The following is a 23,699-nucleotide window of genomic DNA, read 5'->3' as shown; positions in this document are numbered from 1 at the left end:
AGTTAAACGATATGACAAATGGAGATTAGATATCTCCATTACATTGATCGAATAATAAATCTCATTTATTTTTTATCAATGCGTGTTTATAACGCTTCAGAAAACAACAGGTGGATTTTAATAATGAAATAATGATCGCAACGATAATCGTAAAAACGAAGGTATTACAAAAGCTTTAATAAATGAAACTAAAAAATAAATAAATAAATAAATAAATAAACGATCAATTTGGATGAAAAACGGTGGATAGAAGATGCTTGATATATGTATATATAAAAAAAAATCACAAACAACGTTGAGCTTCTAATAGAGTAATCTGTTTGTAAATATCCATAAATTTTAATATTTTTAAATATTAAATTCAAACAAATTGTTGTATTGTTTTGTTGAAGGTTGCATGAAAATAAATTGAATTTTATCTCTCTTTTCCACTGAGTTACTTTTAAACAGAAATAATTTTTTTATTTCGGTAAATTAAAACTTGAGAATTATTTAATGAAGACAGCTTTAATGTGATTTATAAACAATAATGTTTAAATAATGATCGACAGCTTTTGATATAGGATATCTCAAGAATAATACATCATTCACACGAAATATATATGCAATGTGCGAATAACAAATAAAAAAAATCGTCCAAATCACTTGTGACACACTATTTCACATTTGTATGTCTATTTCGAGTATATCTATAATTTTTTATAGATCTATCTATGACTTTTCCAAAAGCATTTTCGATCTTTCTTCCAGCTAATTGCACACAACGATGTGCACGATTTTCCACGACACAGCGTTTAGTTAAATTATAATTACGCGGCAATAGAAATTCGCGGGAATCGAATAATTAATTATGAACTTTGTTTAAACATTAACCAGGTCAAACGATTCTATACGGTTATAATCACGTTCCAGAAGAAAGAAACTTTCTATCGATCTAATTAATCCTCTCTCTGTAATCAAGTTCCTCCCATTCCTCCATAGTTGGAGGAAAAATAGAATTAACTTTTTAATTTGTCATTCGCAAATAAATAACGTTCCTTATTTTGTAATTTTATAATTCTATTTAAAAGTTGAAGTTGAGCTTTGCGAGTTTTTGACTCGTCTGCGAAAAAATTAATAACTAGGAATCATTCAACATTTATTCGAAATAATGATGCGAATCAGAGTGAACGAGACACTTTGTATTTTTGTTTTTCTCATTTAACAAATTCAGCAAGGAGAAAATTGGTCAGAATCAACTGAAGAGGAGATCGATCGATTCGTTTCAAATATATATCTCTGACAAATTTTATCGAAACGATATTTTTTATTAAAGAAATTTTACGCGTTGCACGTTGTAAAATTAAATAATTGCAAATTTCAAAAGAATTAAAAAAAAAAAAGTCCATAGATCCTCGCAATTCGTGTTGGAGAGAATCTCGAAAGGCGGTAAATCAGGAAAGTTTTATCTTGGTGGTGGAAGAATAGGAAGCGATTTGATGAAGGATTGTAGAACAGAAGTGAAAGTTGAAGGCGCGCAAAGTTCAATTCGAGGAGAAAAGCTTCTCCATTTTCCACGAATTGGATCACAATGATGCCTGAACTACGTTTTTGAAAATCGTCGGGGGTGAAACGGAAGGTGAACGAATCTTTTGATTCGATCCTTTACGAATTATCCACGTTAACGTTTATACATTTTATTGACAGTGGCAAAGTGATATTTGATCTTTTATGGATATAGCAAACAAAGCAAATTGCCTAGTTACTTGTCAAGGCTGATTCGCAAGAATGTGTTAATGCATTTATGTGTATATATATATATGTATACTTCCAATTATTTCAATGATAACCTTAAAAAAAAACTTAAAAATCAATATGTTTAATCAAATATCTGAATCCTTTTCAGAATCGAATTTCCTTTCCTTTTTTCGAATAAATTTTGAAATTGTACAAAAAAATTTACTTACATTAAAAAACTGATAATAATACCTATACGTAATATAACTAGTTCCAACATGGCGTCATTATTCTCTAATCCCTTATAGGTTATGTTTCGTTGTAGCGTCTCTTCAACGAAAAAAAATTCCTTTATCATCCTCCATCTCATATATATTATATATATCTCATATACATATGAGAGAACGAAACACAAACATAGGGAGAAAAAAAACAGGAAGAAACTTGGCCAGGAAATGATTACGCCACCATAGAAAAAGAGTGGCACTGCCCACGACTAATTTTTGCCCACAATGCACGTGCGAGCCGTGCTGGTGACGTGCATCACAGCCTTGTCCACTGTAAGTAAGTACGTCCACGCACGTGACTATCAGTTCGTGGTACGGCCACGTACGAGCAAGATCGTAAATATGCGAGTGTGCGTAAATCTCGGGACGCAGCGTGTATGCACGAGAGCATATCCTCCCCGTACCACGCACCATTCCCACTCCCTGTAAACGTAGGCAGTAGTAGCCTACTCTGACGTATCACTTTTTCTTCGCTGTATATTTGTACATGCAATTGACGGAATGAAAAATAGGAGTAATGACGCGATTCTTAGATTAATCGTTTTGAATAGTAGTAATCCATCGAATTTTCAAATTATCAAAAGTAATTTATTAAGAAATAGATGCGATAAAAGAAATAATAATTAAAAAGTGGGTGAATCGTGGTATATTTGTGCATCAGCTTTTTAAATTAACACGACAGAAGAATGAATAATTGAATGATCTGAGGCGAAAAGAAATGAATATTAAAGAAAGGAAGATTTAATAAAAAATTTTTCTTCAAATTAAAAAAAGATAGATGAGTTAATTTTTTTTTCTTTTTGAATTAACATTACAGAAGAATGAATAGCTAGAAAAAATATCAATAACGTGTCTAAGGAATTTTTTTTGAAAATAAAAAAAAATGAATAATGGAGAAAGGAAAGAAAAATTTTGGGAATTGAAGCAAAACGAGGAAAATTGAATCAGAAGAGAATTACATCTCGCATTGTTGAATGAGGGGGGAGGGGATGGGGTGAGATTCTGGACGGTAATGGCCAAGTAATGGGACTCTAGTCTCCCATTTTGGCCCGGATCGGAATTTATTTCGCCATTTCGTCCTTTTTTGTCGCTTCGATGGCTCGACGCTCACGAATCTTCACGATGGATTTGCGAATCGAACACAAAGAATTCGCGTGCCAAGATTCGTTCAACCTTCCCCCTCCCTGTTCCACGTGGTGACTTTCGACCATTCGTCAAAAGTTTCGAGCAATGAATCGATTTCGACAATGGGAATCAACGGAAATAAGAAATATTCTCTTGAGGAGAGAGAAAGAGAAAGAGAGAGAAAGAAAGTATCTCGTACACAAAATGCTTCTGTTTCGGTTTATCTTTATTTTTCGTTTCATCAGGAGGAAGTAGGAAAGGAAAGAAAAGACGAGCATTCTCGAAATGGAATCGAGCTCGTGAATCGAGTTCTTTCAGAAAAATTTTGTCTTTGATAGAAATCTCTTTGATCCTTGAAATATGAAATATGTAATTGCGATATTAAATTGAAGATGATGGGGACAGATTTTTTTAAAAAACGAATGACAATTGCAGATAGAATCGTGATATTTCATTTCGATTGTTTAATATAAAAATTCGCTCGTTTGTGTTTGTGTCCCGATGGAATTCGAATTTTTTTAAAAAAGCAGAAATCGAGAATGTGAAATTCATCTTCAAAACGATTTGATTTTCTTTGGATCGTTAAATTTTCTATTTTTCTTTTTTTTTTTTCAATAAATTTAATAAGTACAGGCAAATTCTAATACAAAACTTAACAATTATGCTCTTAACAATTTAGTCTAGTTAATATTCAAGTAATATCATTATTTTGTTACTATACACTATACTATTATTACCAATATCGATAATTTGAATTGCAAAATAGATCGATAAGAAAACAAATGAAACTTTACGGAACGAGTTTGATAAAGAAACAAATGAAAATTTACAACTTAATCTATTACCAATTATAATATTTCACGGATAAGACAGAAATCTATATAATTTGCAAATTTTTAATCGACCACATACGTGATCATTAAACTTAAAATAATCTCTAATACATGAAACACCTTAAAATTATATCCACGATTCTAAATTATCTTAAATTTTCCAATTTTCATTCGCACTAATTAATCAAAATAACCTGAAACTTGAAATAATTAAATCAAGTTTCAAATCAATTAATTCAAAAGTACAATTTCTGATTTATAAAGTACCTTAAAATTTAATTAAAAAGAAAAAAAAAAATAATAAAATAAATTCATTTTTCCAAACCAAGGACCAACGGTTATAACACAGCGTTACTATTTCTAACTTGCATCGTTTTGCATTCTTTTATTTAACATTCCAATTAAACGGAGAACGTGGCCGTGAAATTGCATATGAATTACCATAGCCAAGAAATAATGAAACAGTCACGGAAATTTCACGCACGACACGTATCACTGTCAACAAGGTTTCGCAGGAACGTATCCATCGATCTATCTAAGCTTTAATTAATTTTAAACAGACGCCGATCGCGTGTCATCCCAACTTTTCATACGATTGAATTTCAATCGGGTATCGACAGAAGGATCGTCGGGTGTCCATTGACTTGTGAAATATCGATCCATCGCCACGATATACCGGAGGAGAACGAGAGGAACTCGTTGACGGCCAACTTCATTCGATCTCATCGAACAATGCGAGTTTATATTCGACCGCCATTTTGGTGAACGAAAATTCGTAAAATGTGCAAATTGTGAACTATTATTTCTTCTTTCCTTTAAAAATTCCTATCAATTGACTTTAGTTTCCACCAGAAGAATAATTTTTTGCAAAACAATTGTTGCAAACAGTTGTTAATTTTTAACGAAATTTGACTTGTTAGTGGATAAAGATGATATTATTAACTATTACGAGGCTTTAATTCTATATTTAAGGAAAGAGATTGAGATATATATCGGATATAATTTCTGTTTAGTAGAATCCACAATTCTGGTAATAAAACGTGATACGAGTTAAAATGAAATTTCATAAGTTAACTTGGATCAGAGAGGAAATTTCAATTGATATTTGATCTAAAATAGAGACGAAATTTTAGTAATTAAAATTTAATCCAAGTTGAAGTAACGATATAAATAATATACGTACATCTATTCAAAGTTAAATGTAAAATTCAATTTATTAAAATCGAAGTCGAGGTTTAATTAATTAATATATCGGGTAAAAGTGTGTTAATAGAAAGTTCAAAAAATTACATCTAAAGTTCGATTCGATCGGAATCGAAATAAATTTATTTAAAATTCGTTGAAGAAACAATCGACAATTGATATCGGTTTCAAGATTAATATGCATTTCTTTTTACAAAATAAAATAATCCAACTTCAAATTAAACGTAAAATTCAACTCTGGCAAATTGAAAATCTTGTGTGCACCGTGCAGTAAGTAAAATTAGACGAAAATTCAACGAAATTACTATCGAAAATTCGAGATTCTTTCACTATTGGAGGCATCGTAAACGTGAATAAGCGACCCAACGCTTGGTGCAAATAAAATCTTATTGCGGGGAATTTTCCTATTTTCCAGGAAGCAATTCGACGAATTAAACTGTCTAACTGGAATTTTATCGTCGATGCGCTACCAAGAAGAGGCATTCGTATCGATGACATGTCGTATTTAAACATCCGTGTAAGCGCAAGGAAAACTTGGGAAAAAATCTCGAAGATTGAAGCGAAGAAAGAAAGAAAGGAAGAAAAAACGCATCATTTATTCGAATGTACATTTATAAGACGTGTAATAAATTGTTGATAAAACAAGAATTTCAAATCAAGAAGAAAATACGAATCTTTCGAGATATTTAAAAATAAAACGTTTAAAGAAACATTGCTTACGATACGTGTTTGTTAATTAGTATAATCGAGCAAGGTGAGCATAAATGATAACTTAATCACTTTTTTAAACAGAGGCTATCATCACGCAGATAACTTATCTCAAATTACACGATGTTTCCTATTCGAGTTTTAACCACTCAAAACTAGAAAAAATTAATATTTCGCATTACTGACATTTTGTCTTCATTAATTTGTTTTAAAGATATATTCACAATGAATTTTTTAATATTTATCATTAAAAATATTGATGATTCCAGACTAAAGACATTGTTTCTTGATGGATAATTTGTTAGGTTAGGTTAAATTACTTTGAATTTAGGATTAAATCAAATTATTAAATTGGTATAAAAATTCAAATATTGTTGATTCTTATAAAATTAAAATCTTCTGTCTATCTAGAAAAGCTCTTTTGCAATTTCCTTCAAAATCGAAAAAGAATAAAATAATTCGATAATCCGGTACAACTGAATTCTAACCTAAAAATATTTTCTCATTCATCGAACCCAAGTTAAATTACAATCTAAAATCATCGACGCCTTAAAAATAAGTTTTCCCCCCTTTAAGAAAACATAACTTAAACTTAACCTCTTCCAGAGTTGGACATTGAAAAACTAACTAATTAAAACAACAAAGTTTCTTTAAGCATAATAACCTTACTTACGAATTCTCGAATAACATTTATTCATAGCCATTATTGTTGATTCGCTCCTCCTCTAACCTCGACCATTTCGCGCTGCAGTTATCTCCAATTATTCGACACTTGGAACAATAAATTATCCCGGCAACTAACTTTATTCTCTGCTCGAAAATTTTACTCTCCCAGACCCAACCTCTCTCGCTGAAAAACTAACCAAAATTTCTTCAACAATCTCATTTACGACTCTCGAATAACAAAATTATCGTCGATCCACTCGATCGTTGCACTTATCCCCAATTATTATTCGAACAGATAAACTACCTCGACAATTAATTACATCCTCAACTCGAAAATTGTACTCGCAAGAAAGCCAGAATTGGCCGCTATCCCGCCGAAAGACTAACCTTACACACATCCAATCCTTCGAATAACAAAATTACCGATCGATCCATCTCCTTTCCACTTATCTCCAATTATTACTCGTCCATTGTCAACTTTATCCACAACAACGATCCCTTCCCATCCCGTGCTGACCCGTTTCCACCGCGGTTCCCGCCAATTCCTCTCCTCCCGGTTCTGTTTATAAACAAAGCCGCGTGAGAGAGAGTCTCTCTCGCTCCTTCTCGGCGCGTAACCTCGTCTAAAAGCATCGTAGCAATGCGTGCAGAGTGCACGGACGCCGTCCTTCCTCTTCCTCGCTCGAGTGAATGACGCCTCCGGTTCTTTCTGGTTCGAGCTCGCCATTCACCGAATCGTCGACGAAGCGGCGTCTCGCCCGCACCGGTTCGAACCGGTAAACCGGCTGCCTTGGGTCCCGGTTAAGTCCGCCTCGATTAGCGCCTCGGCAATTATTGAATGGCCGACCGGCCGACGATCAGGTTCTCTCCTTTTATCCCCGACTTCCTCAATCGAGACACCGATATCTCCTTCGCGTTCGTGTGTACATACGTGTGTGCTCTTCTTCCTCTTCTTCCTCCTCCTCTTCTCCTTCTAACGCGTGTAGCACGAGAGTTAACATTCTTATCCCCTCAGTGAGTGGAACACGGGCGAGCCTCGCGTCGAGAACTCGTCAACGACGACCACGACGATGCTCCAAGGGAGATATATTCGACCAAGGTTGGAGAGCGTTGTGAAGCAAGGTGGAGAAGCAAGATGGAGGCCGCTGATGGTGAGATGATGTTCAAACACGTTTAATGGGATATGGATAGGGAAGCAAGTTTGTGCGGATGGAAAAGGTGGATTGATCCCAAAGGGGGGACGCGTTGAATCGTTGAACGTTTTGATTAGACGGTTGACTAAGAGGAGCTTGAATAAATGGGGCGTCTCGAATAGTATTTATTTTAAGTGATTAAAATTTGTTAAAATTTGAACGTCGATCGGAAGATGTTAGGCTCGATTAGAGTAATTTTTGTCGAGGAACGAGTCGCTTTTGGGGGTTAAAGGTGGTTAGCATTGGAGAAACAACTTCCAATTGATTCTTATTATTATTTATCTGGGTTAATGAGACTGCGATATACGCCCTCGTAAAGTGCAACTTAAGAACACGTAGAGACGAAAAAAAAAAAAATAAAAACTAGCGTGTTTGAATTTCACGTTTAGTCAACGTTATATAATTACATGCGATTTAAGTTGGCAAGTTGCTACCCAATTAAAAATTTGCATGAATTTATTATTATTCAAATGACTCGGTCAATGGTATTCCTCGCACAAACGTTCAGTGCGATTAATTTTTGAATTTTCCTTCAAACGATAACAAAACACATTAGTAAGAGTATTTATTTTTCTTTTTTTTTTTTTTTTGATTTAATCTCGAAAAAAAAAAGACACTCAATTGCGAAATGAAAATTTTGACCCGGTTGCAACTAATATTCCAACCGGTGTATTACGTTCAATTTATTTGGCGTTGATATCCCACGAGAGAACGATTGACTCTTCAGATATCTACGTATATGAGAATGTCAGTTTTATCTAATCGGTCGATCTTTGCATCGTTGAGTCAATATGAGAAGAAATTTTCCTGTGTTTGAAGATGATTGATCTTTTCTTTTTTTTTTATTACCGATTAAGATATCGGTTTTTAAATTAAATTAAAGATAAAAAAAAGTAATTTATCTTCCCAACAAATATAAAATTCCTCTTTTTCTCAACTTGTAGAATTAACGAATTTTTTTACGTATTATTTTATATTATTTCTTTTGCCATCTTCTGCAATTTGAATTTTTCTTTCTTTCTTTTCTTTTTTTTTTTTCGTAATTTCGTTTCGTTAAGTCGATCGATTAGAAGTTGGTTAATAGAGACGACGGTTGAATTAAGCTCAATCAAGCGAGAAAGTTAAAATTGTAACAGAAATTCTCGGATATAAATAAATTCCGCCGAGTCTAATTCCGCGAGAATAATTCTGCCAAGAGGTACGTAAACGTGGTTCCGTGTCAAAAGGGTAAAGCTGGCAGAAAATAACACCGTTAGTTCTGGCGCTGCATCAAAAATCCAAGTGAAGAGGGCAAGAGAAAATATACCGTGAATCGATACCGAATCGATGCAAAGTTCATGGCAACAAGTATCTCCACCAAACTCGAATATCTTTTATTCAAAATTTCTCTTCTACATTAAAAATTATCCAATCGCGCGCAATTAAAATTCGTATCTATCGAAAAAAATCGATCACAAATTTCTCAAATGCAATATGCTACCAGAATTTCAACCAAAATTTCATACAATCTCTCGCATATATGCAGTATACACATCGAGAAGCGTTCGCATATGCTCTCGATTTCGACACTGGTCGATCGAGGAGAGGAAATTCGGATTAAGGGGAGGGGGGAAAAAAGGACAGGGGGCGCGAGAGCGACAGGCGTCGTCGTTTTGGCGCCCACGTGAACCACGAGATGCCAAAGTTTGGGACCAGTGATCGGCAGGAACAATGAAGAACGGTTCCCCCCTTTTCCCAGCCGTTTCTATCCAGTTCGAACCGGAAAACCGGCGACTGGCGGTCTCACGCGACGCGATATACCCGTCCACCCGGTTATTGGATACTATCGACAACCTCTCTCTCTCTTTTGCCGCTGTTTCGAGGCCGTGCCTCAACTTCCCGATGAATGACGCGTCTTCTGAGACAAGTTGATCGACCTTTGCGCCGAGGAAGACCGCGTGGAATTAAAAAGTTTGTAAATTGTCGTATAATTTTTCTTTCTTTTTTCTGCAATTGCGTTGTAAAATTTCTGAATCTAAAATGCAGAATGGATGAATGAATGACGCGCGTCTGAGGAGAACTGCTTTCATCGTGGAAAAAATATAAAAAGTCTGTAAGACATCGTATAATTTTTCTCTTTCTCTTCTTTTTTTGCAATTGTAAAATTTCTGGATCTAAGATGCAGAATGAATGGATGAATAACGCGCGTCTGAGGAGAACTGCTTTCATCGTGGAAAAAATATAAAAAGTCTGTAAGACATCGTATAATTTTTCTTTTTTCTGCAATTGCGTTGTAAAATTTCTGGATCTAAAATGCAGATGAATGAATGAATGACGTTTGAGGAGGACTGCTTCCACCGTGGAATTAAAAATATAAAAAGTCTGTAAGACATCGTGTAATTTTTCTCTCTCTTTTTTTTTTTGCAATTGCGTTTCTGGATCTAAGATATAGAATGAAGTGATGAATGACTTTCGTGTTATGGAATAAAATAATAATTTTTCTCTTTTTTTTTTTACAATTACAATACTCGATACTTTTGACAACATTGTAAAATTTTCCAATTTAAGATACAGAATGGACGGATCGATCTCGATTTTATATGCTTCTGTCACAATATACAGGTTTCTCTGGCTATAAAATATCTATTTATTCTTTTTATTTTTTTTATTTCTGTTTCATTGTGCCACGAGGTTGTAAAAGAGTTGATTGATTTCTTTGTATCTTTATCGATTCTTTTTTGTTGTTGTTATTTTGTACAAATAATTGGAATTAAAAAAAAAACAACTACAAAATTCGAATATCTCCAAGTGCTTCGATAAATCTACTTTAATCTCGTTTACGCGAATTAAAAAACAAATTGCTTTTCACTGTTTCGAGATCAGCCGTTTAATGAATGATTGAAAATATCGACTCGAATTTCGGTTCAATAGTTATCATAAAAATAGCAACAAACGCCACGTCGTTCATTTTTCTTTCCAATAAATTACGTAAACGATACATCTCTCGTATATCTAAAATCCAGAATCACGAGATTTGATTAATCTCATTTATCCCTCTCACCATTTCCAAGATCAAAATTCGAATTTCTCTGGAGAATAAAATCTCACAATTTCTCCTTTCTCTTCGATCATTTTTACCTCTATTCATCGTGATAAACGTTCGTCGAAAACATCGGTTGCGTGTCACAAATCATCGAGAAGTTTAAAAGTCGTTAAATACGGGGAACTCTTGTTGACTCTTTTCGAAATCCAATTCTGATCTGTGGATATGTATCCCATTTCGCGGGCTTAAGGGAAACTCGAATAGGGGAGAGATGGAAAACGACGTCGTAGGCGAACAGCGTGAACTGTGACGCCGGGGGGAGGGGAAGCAGAGCGAGGAGGAAACACTCCGGGATCCAATTCGTCGTTTATTTAAATGGGGTCGCGTACGATTGAGCTCGTTTAAGTGCACACGATGCACTCACGGATTTACTGTTCACGTGTCTCACGCTCTCCGCTACGCTCTTCTGCATTTTCTTCTGTTTTAGAACGCCACTCGATTTAGAACGGGGCGCTGTATTAATTTTTTTCCTCGAGATATTTTTAAAGAAAAAATAAAAAAAATATTATTCGCGGCATTATGGCATTTGGAAAATTCGGAGATCGTTCGTTTTTGAAAATAAAAGGATAAGACGAGAAATTTATTCAGAGGATCTTTGTTTCATCTCATTTGACTCTCGAAATATAAGAAAATGTATGTAATAAAATAGAAGATTCAAAAAATTGGTGATCTGTATTCTTCCAGGAATCGCGTCTGAGAAGATAAGTTTTGGGATAAGTCAGTGAGATGAATAAACGATTAAAAATTATACCTTTCTCTTTGTACAATGTCTCGAGAATTATAAACGGGGATAAATGAAAAAGCACCAAGTTCCACTGCTTTTGATGATCGTTCATCCATTAGCAAGAAATCATAGTTTAAATTTTTCTTAATTTTATAGCGGATAAAATATAATGCGAGACACACGTAAAACATTATTTTCCCTATTTTTCAAATATTTCACATTTGCCTTTCGATTATTAGTACTCTCGAACAATCGAGTATCGAAAAGGAGAATAACTTCCTCGCCATAAGTTTTCCAGATACCATTCACTACCTAACCATCTATATCTAATTCCCTAAAAATTCCCTAAAAAAGAGAGAGAGAGAGAAAAAGTACAAATCGAATAAAATAATTCGAATTCACCGCCTCAGTGAGCCAGGTACCTGATAGTAATACCGCGAGTAATTGAAATCAGTCGGGATTCCCGGAGTTCTTTCACAGTCGCCAATTTTCCGTTTTAATTATTTAAGTGGGGCGTGCACGATAAAGGCGAATGCATTCGCTCGAAGTAAGTTCGGCCGGTGAGTGGTCAGACGGCGGATCCGCAGTGGAAAAGACGACCGATGGCTCGACCTTGCTTTCGCAGCCACGCGTCAGGTGAAGTGGAATAGGACGTCTGACGAATAAATGCCAACGCGGTTCAAAGTATGGATTAATCGAACACGAACGTTTTTTTGAAACTTGCTTAATATTTAGTTTGGTTAAACTTTTGGTTAATATCGAAATTTATTATCGAGTTAAATTATTCTTTTCTAGTTTGCTTTCGTATAATAACCTATGAAACGATTCAATTAATCATTGCATTAGCTTCTTCTAAGTTACACGTAAATGGAATTCTTTTCCTCTACGATAATTGTTGGTTATTTCACTAGTTCTTAGTTCCTCTAATAGAAACGAATTTTCTATTGACTTTTTGGGCATAAAAAGAAACTTGCTCCATCAGTTCTACTCTCTCAACCTATTAAACCATTCTTTTTCTCTAATATGAGACCAACTTCTCGCTTCTTCTTCCAAATTATATTTTCTTTCTACGATAACTTGTTCTCGTATTCCACAAATTTCCACAATCTGCTCTTTGCACATTTTTAAAGCACTCCAGAAGCATCGCCTCTGCCCCGTCGAATCCTTGGTTAAACCGATTCTTTCCCCTTTTCGTCGTAACTCTTTCGCCACTGCATTAGCTTCTTATTTCACGGAATGGGACTTCTTCCGCGCGAGTTCACGCGGGGACGAACGCATCCGGGAGACGATCGATGTCGAGGAGGAGAAGAGGGTGTGTTTCCAGGCTTTATCAGTGCCGTCGTGGAAACGTTTCCCGGCAACAGCTCCGCTGGTTTGGAAAACCAATGACCCTAATCGGCCGTTATGCCACGAGGCCTCGCCCTGATAGAACCGGGCCAATCCTTTGGAAACATCAGAAACCTCCAAGGAAGGAGAGAAACTCCTCCTTTCTCTCCAACTCGAGGAAACTACCCAAACCTGTCGTAAATTTGGTTTAACAGGATGTTAACGTACTCGTGGAACGAATTCGAACGTGCAACGTTATGAGCAACGTGTCTTTGATCGTTTTCTAAAGCGAATCCATACGAGTTTAAGGGAAGATATATAAGTGTTTTGTCGATCTTTAAGAGTTTAAACGAGGGAGTAAAAGTGCAGTTCGCAGTGCGATTCATTCTCGTCGATAAAATTTACGTCAATTTACTTTTCGCAATTTTCAAATTTACTCTAACGAACTTGGGGAAAAATCATTTTAAAAAGAAACGAAAACCACTTTTGATCTATTTCCAAATTGAATCTCATGGTCCATACATAAGTTTATACGAAATAAATGCGAAATAAATCACATTTACCTTCTTCGATAAAATTCGTAATCGAGGAAAAAATAATTCTCAAACCAGAATTTTCGAACTTAAGAAACTAGGAAGGAGCTTATAAACTGGCCGGCATTTTTTAGAAAAGAGAATTTCTTTGTTTAAACCGCTCCCTATCCGATTTCACGCGGCGTCAAAGCCGAGTTTTCGCGTGTCGGCGATCACGGAAGCCACCACCGGCGAAACCGTGTCAAATATCACGAGGGGGGAGGGGCGCGCGCGTGTGAGTCACTCGGGCCCGCGCGCGTTTTCGTCTCTGTTTCGTGATCGCCAGAGATGACGAGGAGCGGAGATAGATTGAGCGTAATGCGCCTCTTCCTCCGACGCAGATACAGTCACGGTCACCACACACGTATATACGAGGCCTGAGTACGTGCGCGTGGTACGCGTGTATCGTAGGAAAGGAACGAAATTCGACGAAATTCGAGGCGTTCAGAATTATTAAATATTATTTTGTTGTCCGTGTTGATTCGATTCGATTCGATTCGATCGAGATTGATATAACTGGTCCAATTACTCCTCCTAATTTATTTGCACGTAAAATTGAATAAGCGAATAAAAAATATCATCCTGGTTTAATAAATACGAGTTGGAGTGTTTATTGGATTTGCAATTTTAAAATTATCTTCTAAATAATATGGAAATTGAAAATTAATGAATATAAAAATAAATAAAATAATATAAAATCCTAGTAAGTCTTTGATTGAAACATAGATGGAATGAAATTTTATAATTATTATAATTTGATCCTAATGGATTTGATGATCCAGTTAAATGAAGAGCAAATGAATGTAAATAAAATTACTAAAGGAAGAATAAAATAGAGAAAAAAATCGATTTAATGTAGCATTATTAATTGAGAATCACCAATGTAAGGAATTGCTGATAATAAATTTGTAATAACTGTAGCTCCCCGGTATGATATTTGACCTCGTGGTAAAACATAACCTACAAATGCTACAGCTATTGATATTAATAAAATTAAAATTCCAATTCCTCAAACTCTTGATAATGTTGAGAAGGATCTGCGTGGGTCTGATTGATGATGGAGAAATGAACTTAGAAGGGATTGAGACGATCTTTGAACGAGATCATCGGTTCGATGGTGTTCGATGAAAAGTTTCAGTGTTAAAAATGAACATCGAGAGTCGAGAATTGAGGAATAGGAAATTTTATAACGTGATTGTTGCTAAGATCGGAATATATCATAATAAAAATTAATATAAAACGATCCCTCGTTTCGCGATTCTAAAAATATTAACCCAAGGATCAATATTGAAGGAATAAAAGGGAACAGGTTCGTATTGTTAATTCGATTTTACATTCAGATGTGAGTATTTATTCTCGCAACAACCCGTTCATTTTCCTCGCGTCCATTGTCGAGGAACGGACGATATCGAGCATTGTACCAATTTATCGCCGGATTGGAATAAAAGTTGGCTCTCTCGATACTTCTCAAGGATGCAGGGGATGGAACGTGGCGGACGTTATTCGCCACGGATTCGACATCCGATTGGTCACGAACGAATAGTGGAATACGATGTAAAATGATTCTTTCCAATATTTCTATTTTTAAGGCAGAGGGAATGGAATTAAAAATTTCTCGTCCGACTTGAATCAACTTTTCATTTTTCTTCAAAACGTCAATTTTATCGAGAGTTAAGTTTATATACGAGACGACATTCTGGGGAATATAAATAAATACAAAAAGCGCGCCATTGCTTATTTTTATCGGTTTCAATCTCGTTATATGCGTTCCATCAGAAGCGTCTTTTTTCAATTGGGAAAGGGAAAGGTTTTCACTCTACGACGCTAGTTTATGACGCTCGTTTTCTCTTTGATACTTATCTCGTTCCCTCTGTTTTTCCGCCTCAGGGATAAAAAAAAAAAAAAGGAATAACAGATCGCACCACGCGCGTATGTTTTCACAGTCGACGGATTTGGAGGGGGGAAGGAGAGGGGGGAAAAATAAAAAAAGACTCGCGATAAAAAAAACAACGATAACCCCATACAAGTGTCGGCGATACTCTGTGAACATTCGACGCGCACACATCCCCTTTAATACCACCAATGCCGCGCGAAATTAAAGTGAAACTATAAAGTGAAACTTCTCGATCGAATTTTCACCGAATTCCTGAATACCAACGTTTCTTTTCTGCACGAGAAAAAAATATATTCCTCTAAAAAGAAATCTAATCTAATCTCTCTCTTGTCTTCAAAAGAAACCTCAACTTCAACCCCAACGTCCAGTTTTATTAATTTTAGAAAACTAGAAATTGTTTAGCGAAAAGATGTTAAAGAAAGAGATTAGAAATTCTCGTTACGACACAACACCTGAGCTCGATGATGTGTAAGGTCGTTTCGAAAGGTGTATTAAGGTTGTTGTAGGTGGCCAGATAAGTTACACGATTCCAATCGTTTAACTGGTTGGAGGAAAACGTTAGGGCAACGTTAAGCGAATATTATAAGTGTACGTGTGAGAGTGGTACCGCCAGACTCGCAGCGTTACATTATACCTGGCGCTATTATGCGCCATTAAAGCACGTTAAGCGGCGTTTCCAACGCGTGAGGTCAGGTGTGGTGTGGGAATACGTAAAACTTGGGCATTTCCGCCCACGCTAAAGGAAAATTCTTTCATTAAACCAGCGCATCGATCTGCAAATTGAGGAATTGGAAAGAGAAATTGGATATGATTATGAAGGAGTAACATTTGAAAGTGGACGAGGCGAGGTCCAAACGAGTTTAAGGTCAGGTGTGGGAATATTTAAAACGGTATTTCCACCCACGAATGGAATTCTTTTATTATATTGAAAGGTGAGCTTGATCCAAGTACAAATTGAGGAATTGGAAAGAAAAATTGGATAGATATGATTGTAAAGAGATAACATTTGGACGAATTGGAGAATGTTTGAGAAAAATTAGTTGCAAATAAATTTTCATCTTGTGAAAATTAATATGATATTTGTGGAGAAATAATTATTTTTTCCATTTAATCGATATGTGAAAGAAATAAAATAAGTTGTGCGAGTTGTATAAGGAATAGAGATCAATCATTTCCTTTTCAAAAGACCAGAGACTCGATATTCCATTTTCAACATGATCCGAATATCGTGGAAGATAGGAAAGATCTTCAAATACATTGAAAACATATTTGGTAAACGTGATCGGGTTTTGAGTTATCTGAAAAATATTTGTTACTCGTTTCTGTCATTCGATTTCACTCTCTATTTTTGTGAATTTTTATAAATAAAATTGATAAATAATCGAAAAATTGAACTAATGCGCCAGATGTCGTTAATGAGTTAATCGAGATGGAGAATAACAATCGAACAGCGTTCCTTTATAGAAAAATCTTACGATGAATGTGTTTGCCGACAGTTAAAAATGTAATTGACTGATTGAACCAGTTTCCAAAGTGCATTGCAGAACGAAAAGAAAAAGTTTCTCGGACTGGAACAAGTTTCGTTGTTCCAACAGTTTTACTTCTTTCCGCTCTTCCGTTTCTCGCTTAAAGAAAAATTTAGACGATGTTCTCTCCCCAAGAAAGACGCAATTTCAGAAAGAGCAATTTTCTTGTCCCCAATCTTCTTTTTTTAATTCTCTGATCGTTCAAACTCTTGACTTTTCCATTCACCGTATCAAAAAGCGTCTTTGTAGCGAAGAAGGTATCTCATTTTATTACGAAAACAGATTAAACTATTAAGAATTGCAATCTAATAAAGAAGGAAATATTTTCTTTCTTTCCCTTTTTTCTTTTTTTTTTTTTATCAGCATCACTTTTATTCTAGTGTATATAAAAGATAAATTCTTCTTTGCGGAAATGATACACGAAAGTCCTTCTACTTTTTGGCACATCAAGGAAAAACTGGTTCACCAGCATGTCCACATCGTTTTTTGATACTTTGTGAACAGGCAGCAGCCTTGTTCTCTCTGAAATTACGAACACCTACAGAGCTTTTTCATCCTGGTTGAAAAGAGTATTCTTTTAACATTAATCTCGGTCGTTATTATTTTTCTTCTTTCTTTCTTTCCTCCTCTTTTTAATAAATACTTAGATATTTATTCGTGTGAGTTCTCTTTCTCTCTCTGCAAGGTGTAATTTCGAGAATCTTAGGCCGTGACAACGCGTCGACGACTGTCACAAGATTAATTAATTACCCAAACAGCACAAGTCACGACGTGGAAAGATCCGATGATTTATTGTCGTGGAACCGTCATTTTTCAACCATGATTAACTTGAAAAAAAAAATATTGCCGATCTGATTACCCGTGCATCAAGTGTATAAGCGCGATCCTTATATTTATTTATCCCGTTATTTATCAGTTCAAAAATTTTATGGTTATGGCAATTAGTCGTTTGACAAATACCATGATTGATAAAATAAAGAGGAGGAGGAATTGATGAAAAAAAGGAGGAGGAGGAATTGATGAAAAAAAGGAGGAGGAGGAATTGATGAAAAAAAGGAGGAGGAGGAATTGATAAAAATAAGGAGGAGGAGGAATTGATGAAAAAAAGGAGGAGGAGGAATTGATGAAAAAAAGGAGGAGGAGGAATTGATGAAAAAAAGGAGATGGAGGAATTGATAAAAATAAGGAAGAGGAGGAATTGATAAAAATAAGGAGGAGGAGGAATTGATAAAAATAAGGAGGAGGAGGAATTGATAAAAATAAGGAGGAAGAGGAATTGATAAAAATAAGGAGGAAGAGGAATTGATAAAAATAAGGAGGAGGAGGAATTGATGAAAAAAAGAGGAGGAGGAATTGATGAAATAAGGAGATGGAGGAATTGATAAAAATAAGGAGGAGGAGGAATTGATAAAAATAAGGAGGAGGAGGAATTGATAAAAATAAGGAGGAAGAGGAATTGATGAAAAAAAGGAGGAGGAGGAATTGATAAAAATAAGGAGATGGAGGAATTGATAAAAATAAGGAGGAGGAGGAATTGATAAAAATAAGGAGGAGGAGAAATTGATGAAAAAAGGAGATGGAGGAATTGATAAAAATAACGTGGAGGAGGAGAAATTGATAAAAATAAGGAGGAGGAATTGATAAAAATAAGGAGGAGGAGGAATTGATAAAAATAAGGAGGAGGAGGAATTGATAAAAATAAGGAAGAGGAGGAATTGATAAAAATAAGGAGATGGAGGAATTGATAAAAATAAGGAGGAGGAGGAATTGATAAAAATAAGGAGATGGAGGAATTGATAAAAATAAGGAGATGGAGGAATTGATAAAAATAAGGAGGAGGAGGAATTGATAAAAATAAGGAGGAAGAGGAATTGATAAAAATAAGGAGATGGAGGAATTGATAAAAATAAGGAGAAGGAGGAATAAAAAGGAGAAAGAGTAGTGATAAAAATGAAGAAAGAGGAGGAATTGATAAAAATAAAGAAAGAGGGGAGATGCTGTTTTCTCTTTTCTTTTCTTTCATTTTTCCCTTTTTATTGTTCTTTCGTTCTTTTTTTCTAAGTAGAATGAAAATTTCGATCAAATTTTCTCTTTAAGATATTAAAGATATTTCCGATTTTATCCGATTAAAAATAATCCGACTTTACGAGGAAGAGGAAATGAAAAATAAATAAATTTGGAGAGAAGGAATTGACAAAAATAAAGGGGAGGAGAAATTGCTAAATATAAGGAGAAAGAGAAATTGATAAAAAGCAGAAAGAAGATATGGAATTGCTAAAAATAAGGAGAAGGAGGAATAAAAAGGAGAAAGAGTAGTGATAAAAATGAAGAAAGAGGAGGAGTTGATAAAAATAAAAAAAGAGGGGAGATGCTGTTTCTCTTTTCTTTTCTTTCATTTTCCCCTTTTTATTGTTCTTTCGTCTTTTTTTCTAAATAGAATGAAAATTTCGATCAAATTTTCTCTTTAAGATATTAAAGATATTTCCGATTATATGCGATTAAAAATAATCCGACTTTACGAGGAAGAGGAATTGATAAATTTGGGAAGGAGAAGGAATTGATAAAAATAAGGAGGAGGAGGAATTGATAAAAATAAGGAGGAGGAGGAATTGATAAAAATAAGGAGGAGGAGGAATTGATGAAAATAAGAAGGAGGAGGAATTGATAAAAATAAGGAGGTGGAGGAATTGATAAACATGAGGAAGAGGAGGATTGATGAAAATAAGGAGGAGAAGGAATTGATGAAATAAGGAGGAGGAGGAATTGATGAAAATAAGAAGGAGGAGGAATTGATAAAAATAAGGAGGAGGAGGAATTGATAAAAAATTATTTCGCTTGATAATGCGAAATAATTTTACGATACAATATAGAAATCAAATACATTGTATTTGCTTGATATTTCTTCCATTTTGTATAACAACATCAATTTGATTTCGACTTATGATTATAAAGAAGTTAATATTATACTTTTAGATCGTGATTTAGTAAAAAGATGTAATTTTTAAAAATGAAAGAAATATAGTTTTCTTTTTTTTTTATTTTTGTTATTTTTTTCAAAGAAACGATTCGCAAGAATCTCTCTGGAAACGATTAAATTGCGATACTTCAACCAAGTATCTAATTACTTTTCATTCTCGGATGAACAAAAAGAAACGTGAAAAAAAAAAAAAGCTCACAAAGAACCGTCTGTACAAAAGTGCTCGTTTCTCACCGTAATTACGAGGAATTTAGTCACCTACAATTGAGAGCAAACAGACGTTTATTATTACTCGTGTATCCACATGTTTACATTTTGAAATAACAACGTTTGCGAGGGAAAAAATGTTCGTGAATTATTGTCGAAAGGGGAAATTGATGAGATAGGGGAGATAGATGATCGTATCTTTTTCGAACCGATTTGCAAAATTTTTTGTGCAACGAGATCGTGGATTATTTTTTTTTCTGAGAAAATTAATTATTCTTTCTTAAGAAATATTCTAGGATAAACAAGGTAAATTTTTTAATTTTCGATTATTCGCATTTAGATTATTTATAAAAAGGAAGAAAAAAAAATTTTTTTTTTCAGAAAGTTAAATCGCGTTTGTTCCAGAATTATGTTGGAAATACATTCCCGATGTTGTTTGCCTCGTTTAAAATTTCATCTCTATGGAGTAATCTACTCGAACAGACTTCGTTAATTACGCTTTAAATCTCTGCCGAGTTCTATCTAATTTAAAGAATTCAACAAAATGAAAATTATGGAAAATAAGTAGGTAGAAAGGAATATTTAGAGAGGAGTACGGCGTAATTGAACTTAAAACTCGATTTAAACCCTGTTAAAATTAAAAAAAAAAAACCGCTTAACTCCAAAGATAACAATTTTCGGTCAACTTTTTCCTTCGAAACTCTTTTTCTTCGTTTATTCCAACATGACTTGCCGAGATATCGTCGTCCTATTAATTTATCTAGACAAGAGACACGATTCCTGGAAAAAAAAACAGGATAATAAGCAAAAGAGAAAAAAAAATGTAAGAAAATCGATCAACCTTTTTAAACCATTCTAAAAATTCCCGCCACTTTAACTAGGGAACATTTTAAATTCTTATATTTCAACAAATCGAGATATCGAGATAAAACGAAAAAAAAACGCACAATTTTGACGACAAAAAGTATATCTGTCCAAACCTAACCTCTAAAAATCTCCATCATCGAACCATATCTCTATTATCTCCATAATAACACCGCGAGCAACGCCAATGAATAATTAGATCAATTTCGACAACGAGTTCTCCCCTATTCTCGTTTTCGAAGAAAATTCGTTGGAATTTTTCGATCGTATCTGATCGAACAGAATAGATAAAAGTGTCAGCCAGGTATGGGATAGCGAAATTCCACCTGGAATCTAATTAATTCCGGCCCGATATCGCGTGGAATGGAGAAACTCGGGATGAATTCAATTAAGGTTGAAACGGTTCGAGTGGCGAAAGGTTTTCCTTTCGTTCATTAATGAAAACTCCTAATTACAGTGTTGCAACGCGTACGGTTCGACGTGGAGGAGGCTACTTGCAAAATTACGTTCGCAAGTTTAATTAGCCAACGGAGAAGGAGGAGGACCAACGTTGCGCATTCGAAACTTGTAACGGCTAATGCACAACTATCGGCTATCGGCCAAGCGTGCTAATCGAGAATCAAATCGATTTAATGGTAAACGTGATGAATGTTGTCGAACGTATGAATGGAAACGCGTTACGAGGACTGTTGTTGCTGTGGCAACAGTTCGATTGAGGTCGGTTAATGCCATTATAGATAAAATATAACGATAAAATATGGATCGCTTATTCGTTCCTATTTCTCTCTTTTCTTTTTACAAAAATTTCGCAACAGAGAGAGAAAGAGAAAAATAGTGAAAGAAGAAAAATTAGAAATAGATAATACGATACTTATATTATTATTATTATTATTATTATGTAATATTGAATGATGGATCCAACGGTGAAGAGAAAGACGAAACGTTCCAGGATCGATACTGTCAACGCGTTAATATAAATCCCTGTGGGGATTATTGGTGTGGGTATTTCTTGGCCCCATTCCGAATCGGGAGTTAACAGTATCCTTTATTTGGCGCGCATTGTTGCTCGTCGCCTGAAACCAGCGCCCTTAAACCGTCTATCCAATTCTCGAAAGCGGCAAGAGCTGAAGCTCTCGTCGAACAAGATAAATTGATGAACGAAATTTGAATCTTTTAACCGACTCGTCGCTCAATTCGTATCAAATCACCTGATCGCATCGCCTGTCCGGATTCTCTTTGATCGGTTGCGGATACCAAAGCGGATACAAAGTGCGTAGAAGGAGTAGAAAGTGTCTCGATGCTTTTTCCAATGCTTCTCCCAATTATCTCAACGTTAACCACGATCGATCCATGCGTTATTTTTTTTTTTTTTTTTTTGCATCATTAAGAGCATTTTTCTTCTTTTTCTTCTCCTTTTTTTCTTCCCTTCGATTCGTGGAAAAATTCCTCGACCAACGTTTCATTAACGCGAGACGACGAAAGGAGAAATTGGTGGAATAGGATTAGGCTCCCGTGAAAAATTAATGGAGAGTTCCATGAATGATAATCCGCTACTAATGTCCTCGGTGATCCAACGAAATTAATCGACTCGAACGATAAAACAGAGTTGTTCGAGTTATTGAGATCGATTTGATTGGGTGATATGACGGTGTGATTGATTACTCCTCTGTGTTCTACATATGCATATCGAGGTTTCGTTACGCTGTGATTGTAAATATATATTTGTTGTTGCGTTATAAATTAATTGGAATATATAATTTGATAGAATTAATTTAGAAACATATATTTGATATACATTATATTGCGATGCTCGATTCGTAAAATGTGTAATTTAAATTATGAATAATTTTTAAAGATGATTTTTTAACGATTGATATGAAATTAAGCGAAATAATAGTGTTTACATTTTAAAAGGTTAAACATGAATTTTAAAATATTTGATGTCGATCCTCGACGAATGAAAGGATGTACCAATATTTGGTGTGTAAATTAAAAAAAAAAAATCGATTCAGCGTAAGTATAAATTATGGCAGCTTGTTGCACGACAACTTCAATCCTTATGCAAATATCTGGCGCCCATTTTGCGTATTTTCCATTTGAAACATTTTATTTCTCCGTCAAAAGATTTTCAAATTCGGTTAAATCTTCGTTGTTTGGCTTGCCTGTTGTCACGCGTCGAATTGAAAAATTTTATTACTAAAGCATCATTGAAATAAAACGATCGAAATAACGTTGAAAATCTTTTATACAATTTTTTCCCCCCCAAATTAATTGATTTAGGCGACGATCGATTTTCGTAAACTTTGTTTTATTTATATAGTTATTATATACCACGCTAATTTCATGAAATATGGATGCCAAGTCCCTGGTCGATCCTGAGGTTTTAAGGAGTTTCTGAAATCCGTGTGACCTTGTTTAAGAAATTTATACGAAATCCATACGAAACTCGTTTTGCACATATTGCGCTCCATCGCTTAAGTACGCTAATACAAATTTCTTTATAGGATCGAATCAAGACTCGTTAATATTAATATATTCATGCTGAATTCTGTGGATTGTACGAATTGCTTATAATTTGAATATTGGGAGTACACAAAGAAATTAGGAAAAGAATCTGCAATTTTCTTATTTTTCTATAGAAAAATTGGAATTAAATTTTGTTTCTTAATCTCGATTCAAAAAGTTTGGAGAGATAAAAACAAGTTAACAAGTAAAAATTTCAAATCTCTTTCTCCATTCTCCATTAATATTCAATCCGAACAAACTCGCTAATCTTCCGAAAAAAAAATTTTGTCC

At 34.7% G+C, this 23,699-nt stretch overlaps 1 protein-coding gene and 1 long non-coding RNA gene across 15 annotated transcripts in view; one reads left to right on the top strand and one right to left on the bottom strand.

Annotated features, from left to right (window-relative positions):
• Positions 1-23,699, bottom strand: part of LOC107997582 (sodium/potassium-transporting ATPase subunit alpha) — a 116,066-nt gene that overhangs the window by 67,920 nt on the left and 24,447 nt on the right. The window contains exon 1 of one of the 8 annotated variants that reach the window (XM_062074763.1): positions 6,546-6,564. The exons of the other annotated variants lie outside the window; for them this stretch is intronic. The gene's annotated coding sequence lies outside the window, so the exon portion shown is untranslated. Of the gene's footprint in view, positions 1-6,545; positions 6,565-23,699 lie in introns of those variants that run through there. 8 annotated transcript variants of the gene reach the window in all.
• LOC114577512 (uncharacterized) overlaps positions 7,270-23,699 on the top strand; it is a 48,849-nt gene continuing 32,419 nt past the window's right edge. For 6 of the 7 annotated variants that reach the window (XR_009829658.1, XR_009829656.1, XR_009829657.1 and 3 more), the window contains exon 1: positions 7,270-7,689. This is a non-coding gene — a long non-coding RNA (uncharacterized LOC114577512). The remainder of the gene's footprint in view (positions 7,690-23,699) is intronic. The other variant, XR_009829655.1, reaches the window with a different exon arrangement.

Source organism: Apis cerana, linkage group LG5, assembly GCF_029169275.1.
Source record: "Apis cerana isolate GH-2021 linkage group LG5, AcerK_1.0, whole genome shotgun sequence".
NCBI classification, from domain to species: domain Eukaryota; kingdom Metazoa; phylum Arthropoda; class Insecta; order Hymenoptera; family Apidae; genus Apis; species Apis cerana.
The sequence above is the reverse complement of the archived record's forward strand: the minus strand, read 5'-3'. Positions and strand labels throughout refer to the sequence as shown.